Source organism: Anomaloglossus baeobatrachus, unplaced genomic scaffold (assembly GCF_048569485.1).
Source record: "Anomaloglossus baeobatrachus isolate aAnoBae1 unplaced genomic scaffold, aAnoBae1.hap1 Scaffold_789, whole genome shotgun sequence".
NCBI classification, from domain to species: Eukaryota; Metazoa; Chordata; class Amphibia; order Anura; family Aromobatidae; genus Anomaloglossus; species Anomaloglossus baeobatrachus.
The window spans coordinates 81,825-91,656 of record NW_027445172.1 but is presented as its reverse complement, the minus strand read 5'-3'; the positions used below and the strand labels follow the sequence as shown (position 1 = coordinate 91,656).

At 45.5% G+C, this 9,832-nt stretch overlaps 1 pseudogene; it reads right to left on the bottom strand.

Moving 5' to 3' along the window:
* Positions 1 to 5,230: 5,230 nt before the first annotated feature.
* On the bottom strand, positions 5,231 to 5,437 carry LOC142288132 (U2 spliceosomal RNA; annotated as a pseudogene).
* Between the last annotated feature and the right edge of the window lie 4,395 nt (positions 5,438 to 9,832).

Genomic DNA, 9,832 nt, shown 5'->3' with positions numbered 1-9,832 from the left:
GCCAAGCTGGGCGCGTTGGAGCAGCGGTGGGTGACCAGGTTAGCCAACTACGATTTCACCATCAAGTACCGGGCCGGCCGTACCAACGTCAATGCCAATGCACTCTCCCGGATGCCCCACCTGTCGGAAGAGGGGCCAGAGGATGATGACCTCGAAGAGATCGAGTTGCCTGCATTTCACCGGCCATTCACTGAGAAGGTGCACGTCTACCAACAACGGGTGAACCTGGATCCGCTGCCCCGACAGGACTGGCAGGAAGCTCAGGACCAGGCACCTGCTGTCCGCCTGGTCAAGACTCTAGTGGAACAGGGTTCTGCTGGGATAGACCCTGCTGCCCCTGCCGAAGCCCAACGTCTGTGGCAAGAACGGACCCGGCTATACCTACACCAGGGGAAGTTGTATCGCGAGCTGATTAATCCAAAGACTCACGAGAAGATCCGCCAGCTGGTGATTCCCCAGGCTAAAGTGCCCACCGTCCTGCAAGCATACCATGATGGTGCAGTGCACTTCGGGTGGAAGAAGCTAGAGATGTTGTTAAGAGAGCGGTTCTATTGGAGTGGAATGCGGGAATCTGTGGAGGCCTGGTGCCGAGAATGTGGCCCTTGCGCATTGAGAAGGAAGGACGAGGCCAGCCAGAAGGCACCCCTACACCCGATCATTACACACCAACCGCTGGAGCTGGTTGCCCTTGACCATGTAAAGCTCACCCCCAGCCGAAGTGGGTACACCTACGCTCTGACCATCGTAGACCACTACTCGAGGTTCCTGGTGGTTGTCCCAGTTAAGGACTTAACCGGCCGCACCGCTGCTAAGGCTTTCCAGGCTTATTTCTGTTGACCGCATTGGTACCCGGAGAGGGTGCTTACCGACCAGGGTCCGGCCTTTGAAGCAGAGGTATTCCAGGAATTCTGCCAGTTGTACGGCTGCAAGAAAATCCGGACCACGCCTTACCACGCCCAAACCAATGGCATTTGTGAAAAGATGAACCACTTGGTCCTGGGCCTCCTCAAGACGTTACCACTGGAAGAGCGGAACCTGTGGCTGGAGAAGCTACCTGACCTGGTCGATATGTACAACAACATCCCTTCCAGCTCTACGAAATGCACTCCAGCATACCTGATGAGAGCTCGTCCCGGCCGGCTACCAGTGGATCTGGAAATGGGCTTGGAAGCTTCAGAAGCACTCCTGTCGACAGCTGAATGGGACACTCGGCGGAGGACACAGTACCGACAGGTCCAGGAGTATGTTGAAAAGAACTTGTGCCGGAGTCGGGGACAACAGGAGCAGTGCTTCAACAAGAAGGCGCCTGCCGGTTCCTTCCAACCTGGGGATGTAGTGCTGAAGCGGAAAAGAAGGGCCCACAAGCTGGATGATCAATGGGAAAAAACCCCGTATGTAGTCCAGCCCACAGGATGGGAGAATGGGAAGGCCTACCAGATCAGCCGTGACCAGGGGGGGACTTTGGCCACGGTTTCCCGAGACCACCTGAAGAAGTGCCCACCAGCATTGAGAGTAGCGGATGAGGCTCCAGTTCCCAGTCCAGTGGAGAAGGAAAAAGAGGTAATCCACACCATGATGGGTGATTTTCCAGCAGACTGGCCTACACAGAACGGTGCGGTGATCCTTCCAGTGATACTGTTCCCACAACCCGTGGATGAAGAAATGATGGAAACGGTTAACCGCGAGCCAGTGCCCAGGGATGTACCTGTACCCAGCTCCCCTACGCCTCCGCCTGCCCCACATGATAGCAGGGAGGAGGAACTGACTGTTCCCTCTGCCCCACTGCCTGTCACCACTGACACCGGACCCCGAAGGTCCACTCGCTCCAACCTAGGTAGACCCCCACTTAGGTACAGGGAAACTACTCTTTAAAAGGGGGGGGCTTTATGTGTTGAGTGTACCAGTTTGAAAGTTTTAAATGATAAGTAAAGATGATCAACCTCTATAAATCACTTGTAAGGCTACATCTGGAATATGGGAACCAGTTTTGGGCTCCACATTTTAAAAAGGACATTCAGAAGTTAGAGTCAGTTCAAAGGTGGGCAACTAGACTACTACAAGGAATGGAAGGCCTCCCATATGATGACAAGTTGAAAAAGTTATTAAGTGATTATTGGCTGCAATGGGGCTTTCTGGCTGGTGCCAGCCTCTCTTCTTAGCACACAGGAACCACAATCCCTACACCATGCTTCAATGGATTCTCTCATCCCAGCCCAGTAAAACTACATATTTTACACAGTCATAAGCAGCCCATGGGCATTCACCTGCATTCAAACCAATAACAGCTCATAGACCAGACAATCCATCTACCACTGGACCAAAGACAGGAAGTTAAATCCACTGCCTGCGGTAACCAACTTAATCCTATAGGCTACTCACACAACAAACCCAACAGAAAGGAAAAAAACATGGCTTCGATTATCCATCCAATGAAAACGCATAACCATTGTGAGCCATTGGACAATGCAATTGGACACATGGTGACATGGTGCACGGCCCAATGAATCAAGTCTTTACTTCATATTCACGGTTTAAGCCCTTGGGTTCTAATGTGCCCAGAGTACATATCCAGAAAGATTCTCTTTCTTTGAGCTAAACACAAGTCAACAATACATTGTAAGCAGATTCTATTACCAGTCCCACACCATTTTGTGACGCATAATCACACAGTGATCCAATTAAGATTCCAAGTCATCGAACATGTCCAAGCCATACGTAGAGGAGGCAATAGAATTAGGAAGCTCAAAGAAAGGGAATCTTTCTGGATATATACTCTGGGCACATTGGAACCCAAAGGCTTAAACCATGAATATGAAGTACAGACTTGATTCATTGGGCCATGCATGGACATAATGGACATAATTCTAATAGGCAGGACAGGTAATAAGGAGCACAAGGGATATGCTAAAATGTGTTGTGTGACAAGACAGACACAGGAAAGGAGATGATAACAGGTGTAGGGACCAACAAGGTGAGACAAGGGGTATCAGGATAGGGTCAAGTAGGTATGAATGTAGTAATGGGGCAGGCATAGAGAATTGTATGCGAATGTGAATTACAATAAGTCACTAAGGAAAGGAATATGTGAGTGTGTGCCTAATGTAAACTAATATTGTACTGGCAAAATTATAGATGGAAAGGGAGAAGGGGAGAGGGGAGAGAGGAGGCTGTAATTGACTACAAGGGTATGAGTTATGAGTGATCATAGGGATAGTGCTACATAAGTGGAAATACCTATGGAGGACCGGATGTGTAAGCGCATACCTTATACAAACCTATAGAGTGCTGATGGGTGAGAGTGTGATGTTAGATATAAGACATCCTATAGTGAATAGTGAGCCGTAATCAAGTGCAACAGGGATATTTCACGTGACTATGGGAACCTGGAAGGTAAAGAAAGGGGAGAAAAAACTGTTAGACAAGGTAATCAGACAAACATGACAAATAAAAAACAAGGAAGAATGGAACTCCATACATACTGGAGCCATATATAGTGTGAACACGAAAAAGAACCGGGCGTTAGAAAAAATGTGCACGGCCCAATGAATCAAGTCGGTTCTTCATATTCATGGTTTAAGCCCTTGGGTTCCAACGTGCCCAGAGTATATATCCAGAAAGATTCCCTTTCTTTGAGCTTCCTAATTCTATCGCCTCCTCTGCGTATGGCTGGGACATGTTCGATGACTTGGAATCTTAATTGGGCCACTGTGCGATTATGCGTCACAAAATGGTGTGGGACTGGTAATAGAATCTGCTTACAACGTATTGTTGACTTGTGCTTAGCACAAAGAAAGGGAATCTTTCTGGATATGTACTCTGGACACATTAGAACCCAAGGGCTTAAACCGTGAATATGAAGTACAGACTTGATTCATTGGGCCGTGCACCATGTCACCATGTGTGCAATTGCATTGTCCAATGGCTCACAATGGTTATGCGTTTTCATTGGATGGATAATCGAAGCCATGTTTTTTTCCTTTCTCTTGGGTTTGTTGTGTGAGTAGACTATAGGATTAAGTTAGTTACCGCAGGCAGTGGATTTAGCTTCCTGTCTTTGGTCCAGTGGTAGATTGATTGTTTGGTCTATGAGCTGTTATGGGTTTTAATCCAGGTGAATGCCCATGGGCTGCTTATAACTGTGTGAAATATGTAGTTTTACTGGGCTGGGATGAGAGAATCCATCGAAGCATGGTGTAGGGATTGTGGTTCCTGTGTGCTAAGAAGAAAGGCTGGCACCAGCCAGAAAGCCCCATTACAGCCAATAATCAACCGCTAGCCGCTGGAACTCGTTGCTCTAGATCATGTCAAACTCACACCAAGCAGGAATAGATACATTAGCCCACCATCCCACCCAAAGAGCAACTTCTGCTGCGCAGCTGGCTTTCTAGGCAGCAGCGCTATCGTGATGTCAGCGGGGGACATTGTGACAAGCCAGTGTTCCGTCACTTCATGTTGTGCACTGTTCAAACGGAAAATACATCAACAGGCAGACTACAGAAAAGCTTACTAACAAAGGTTAGAGAGGGGCTTTCTCAGAGGGCTTTTTACAGTTTGTCTATTCCCAATTAGCCGTTTAAGTATGCTTAATGAAAGTACTAATTCTTTCATAGGCCGCCCATTCTTAGTATTTGACGTTCCTTATATTGCGGTATCAGGCTTCGCAGCAGGTTGCAAAACATTCATCACCCATGACTGTCCCCAATTGGGCTCAGAAGCTAAATGTCTATCATGACCTCTCTTTTTGAAAGTCCAAGAGCAAGCAAACTCTTCCTCCAGGAGAGGGAGCCAACAGATCACTAAAGACATCATCATTGCTCAAAGAAAACACCGAAAAACAATGGAAGCTTTAATTGGAGTGGAATCTGATAGACAGCACCTGATGCCAAGTCTGCATCTTCTAACACCTGCAGTCACTGCAGCAGCTGAATCCAATGTGTCCAAAAGGGATCTATTCTATTCAATTGCAAATGATCTAGATAAGACTGAGAATAAGATACTGCACGGGACATAGCAGAGTTGGTCAAGTTGAGTGGAGATGAGTTTGCTATTTGGCACAGCTTTTGCATCAATAAAGCAAGTAAAAGGTGTGAAAGATAAAAAAAAGGGTGAAAGTGTGAAAAGTGAATTGGCCAAATTGAGGTGCATATAAAGTTTTTGCTTTCTTTCAATTCACTAATGGGGCTCATTTGAATCAGGTGAATTGAGTTCTGCTTTTGGAAACTGGGTTAAGAAGGGGTGCACCGGTCCTGGAGGTACTGCAATACCAGGTCAATGCGTGGAGTGGACAGAGCAAGATTTTTTCCATCTCCTTGTTCTAAAAATCCATTTAATATATGGTCCCCAGAGAGGGGACGTATCAGATATTAAACTGATAAGAACAGATTTAATTTTTTTTTTTTTCTGTTTATCAGTAGGACTTCAAAATAACAAAGGTGATCGCCTCCCGTTGCCTGGGAACCGTCCAGGCACAAGAGGGCTATGTGTCACCAGAAGGCGCACACACTTCCTCAAGGCCGGCAGACGTGCAATCCCAGGCACCTTCCAGTACCGACCAAGGTAGCGTCCTCCGAAACTACACTTGATCTTAGCCAAAAGGCCGAGAAGCTATAACCCGAATTGGTTACGGCCTTGAGTGGCACCCTGGCCTATACCGGACACATCTTAGGGAGAGGGAGACAAACCCACGCCTACAGAAGACATTTTGTCACCCAAGCCAACCCTTGAAAAGGCTGTTTTGCAGAGCAAAAACAAGAAGAATGATGCTTTTTGCAGCCGCCGCCCACTGCAATTAATCTGAATAACTCCTCCTCCTCCAAGCACCTCCCCTCCCCCTTGCAGTCTTTCCAATTCATGATACAAAAAGACGGACGGACAGGACAGGACAGGACAGGCTGCCTGACTTTCCGTCACTGCCACCCTTTGCCATCCTTGCCCGTAGAAAGCCCTTTCATCATCCCCAAACCCTAATCTTTTCCCTTCCCTTCCCAGCTGCGTCTCACTCCCTTTCATTAGGAAGTGAGCGCAGCCTTTTCTCCGTTCTGCACATGCGCGACGTTAAACACAAATGCGCAGGCGTGCGTTCCATTAGCCTCACTGCATTCCACTCCCATACAGGAAGTGGGCGCAGCTATTACTACGGTCGCACATAAAAGAACCCACGGCCACCACTGCACACAGCTGACTCCACCACAGGACACCCACTTCTACACCAACGCAGGTAAGACAGGATCGGCACCTCTATGCTCCCGTTACAATCAGGCTCAGTCACCATGTGATAACGCTCTCAACTCTTTAGTTGCAGGCTCCCCTTGCTTCACCTCCACTGGCTGTGCTGCCATTTCCTCTCCCACCTGGAAGGTATACTTTATTCCACTATTTTCCTGTTTCTCTCTTCCCCCTTTTCCCATAACCTACTTTTATCTGCATTTGTGGGGTATCTATATGCTATTTACATCATAGTTTTATTCATTAATATGGAAGGGAAGAGTGCCCATGAGAGTGTTGAACTGCGGAGAGCAAGAGATTAAGCTGCTCCGATTTGCCACCATTGATAAGCTGTTCTCAGTAGATACACATGCTATCCAAACAGCAGCATCCACCATTGCTTCAGCCCACCCATTCAGTGACAGCTCACCAAGTCAGCCAGAGGAGTGGTGTAAGGAATTACACGTAGGCACTGACTCCACACCTTCACATCACAAGAAGGGGGTCTACAGGCTAGTGCAAGAATACGAGCAAGTCTTCAGCAAACATCCGCTAGACTTTTGAAGAATAAAAGGGGTCAAACACTACATCCCCACAAGTGCACACCCACCCATCAAAGAGAGATATAAGCCAAAACTACCTGCACATTACCAGTGTACCAAGGACATGTTGAGCAACATGAAGGAGGCTGGGGTTATCCGTGACAGTTGTAGCCTCTGGGCAGCTCCGTTGGTCCTGTTAAAGAAGAAGGACAGCACCACTCCCCTGTATTGAGGAATAGCTAGCTGCATTGAGAACTGCAAATTATTTTTCTACCCTTGATCTCACTAGTCGCTATTGGCAAGTGTCCGTTGCTGAGGCAGACCGGGAGAAGACCGCCTTTGCCACCCCGATGGGTCTCTGCGAGTTCAAAAGCATGCCCTTCGAGCTGTGCAATTTGCCAGGAACCTTCCAGAGGCTGATGGAATGCTGCTTGGGACACCGAAACTTTGAAACGGTACTGCTATACCTTTATGATGTTATTGTTTATTCTAAAGCAAACAAGATTTTAGGGTGTATAAAAAGGGAGATTAGATCCGGTGATCCCAACGTATTGTTAACCCTCTATAAATCACTTGTAAGGCCACATCTGGAATATGGGGTAAAGTCCTGAGCAGGTTGATAACCATTGGTTTGAGCATGGTAGGGTGTAGTGCGCATCTTCCTGCATCGGTAAAAGCTGCAGAAGTCCTTGAAGATTTCCGCTTCAAAGGCAGTGCCTTGATCTGTGAGGACTCTCTCTGAGTAGCCATGAGGTCTGCATAAGTGTGCTTGGAAGACCTTCGCTGCAGTATGGGCCATTAGATCTTTGACTTGTACCACAACCATAAATCTCGAGTAGTTGTCTACCATCGTAAGTGCATACGTGAGCTCGCCTCGATATTCTGCAACAAAACTCCCTTTTTCGATTTCAGTTTCAGCAAACACTCCTCTTCCTGTAGAAAATATTTATCATTACCTAAGACAGTCATTCTAATGCATGACAATATTAAGGCAATTTAGTTAAAACTTGTTTTAACTCACCTTTAAGGGGATTGATGTATTTCATGGTCAATCCAGGTTTGTCAGTGATGGCACTGACATAATGTATGGCGTCTTTTTCGGGCGTTATCCTTTGCCTTTTCATTGTGAAAATCCAGTTGCCTATATCAAAGCAAATTCTACTACTTGTAAAGTATGCAGAAAATGAAATGTAGAACATATAACATCAACTGCTTAGGAACGCATCATAGGTTAGTACTTAAAAGGATATTGTCATGTTCTAGTCATAATGCAAGCTGGACATTTTTCATGTTACCCTGTAATCGCCGGCCTGTTCTAATGCTCACAAGCCAAGATATAGGCTCAGCTGCTAAGGCTTCCCTCTGCCTTCTGAATGAAACTTGAATATGTCTGGCTCACTGTGTATATAGCAGGTGCTCAGAAAAAATAAGAGTCAATTCAATAGAAATAGCTCTGGCACACTATAGTGATCAATAACGTAAGAAAAGAACTCTTGGAATGCTGAAAATTCTTTATTTGTGCAAAAGGATAATTCATCCAACGTTTCGACCTTGTTTTTAGGTCTTTATCAAGGATAAAGTTATCTAAGATCATAAAGGGTTACAAAACCATATAAACACGTAATTAGTACATAGTACAACATAACAGTACAATATATTGCTACTTGAGAGTACAATGGGTCAAATAACCATGATGCACATACAAAAAATTTTTCCAAAGCCATAGTGAAAACATTTGTACTGAGGAAAGAAAATTTCCACATGACCTATCTGGAGAAACATTCTGGATCAAACAACCAAAAATAGTCAAGCAGGTAAATACACACCTATATGGATAACAGGATGATATGTGTTCAATTGTATAGCGTCATTGCCATTAAGGTACAAATGGAAAACTTGCAATCCTATATAGTGAAGGAAATGAACACATATCATATCAAAGAACACAGGAACATGGGTGTGAGAAAAACCTCAATGTTTATACTTTGTTCTTTATAATGGTGTGAACATGTATATGTCTCAGTACCTTATGCACTTGAGAATTCTAGTGAGTAGATGATGAAAGCCTATTTCAGAACTGGAATCGGTAAATAATTGTAGGTGGAATCTAAATGAAAAGATGGTACAAGTGTTATCATGACACGTGGGCTATAACACAATGGACCGTGTGACAAAGAAGAAAGGAGAGAAAGAAGAGGAAGAAAATGCAACTACCTGTAACATTACGTGATAGTCACTGGTAAGTATCACTTGACAATTCAAGTGAAAAAGGATTCCTTTATTAAAGGGTTCTCAGTCGCCTCAGGATCATGAAATACTAGGGTAAATGATATGAGAATGGGTAAGAAGCACCACTAAAGGAAATATGAGATGCAGGACATATATCTATAAACCCCTGAACTACATGATAGAAATAAAAAGAAGAAAAAAGAAAAAAAAGAAGAAAGAAGAAGAACACATAGAATGCGGAAAGAGAATGGGTACAACTACCTGAGTTACTGCAGGGAGGCCCCTGGTTGGTATTGTGAGGGTTAGTGGAATTCCTTCACTGAAGGGTTCTCAGTTGCCTCAGGTTCGTGAAAAATGCTATAGACAAATAATGCCCGGAGAAAAGGGGTTCATATACAGCGAATAATGGTAATACAAGGTACATGTGTCACATGTAATAGTATATATATATATATTGTACTAAGCTCTACACCAGAAATAGAAAGTAGTCCCTCTGCCTTCTGTCTAGGTGCCCTGAGTTATGTCCTGTAAACTGTCACAGCGACCCAGACACACATGTGTAGTAGGGGAATATCCCTGCTGAGATGCCAGTGCTAGAGCACACGTTTGCTGTGGAGTTGAACGCTATGTGAGCAGTTCTTACCTTCAATGAGCAGAAGTCTCTTTTTTCAGATTTCAATATCTCTGTGGGTATCTGGCAGAAATATGGAATACTCTTTACTGCTAAGACCCTGTACACCACTCCCACTAAAGGGGGCTTTACACGCTGCGACATCGCTAATGCGGAGTCGTTGGGGTCACGGAATTTGTGACGCACATCCGGCCGCATTAGCGATGTTGCTGCGTGTGACACCGAT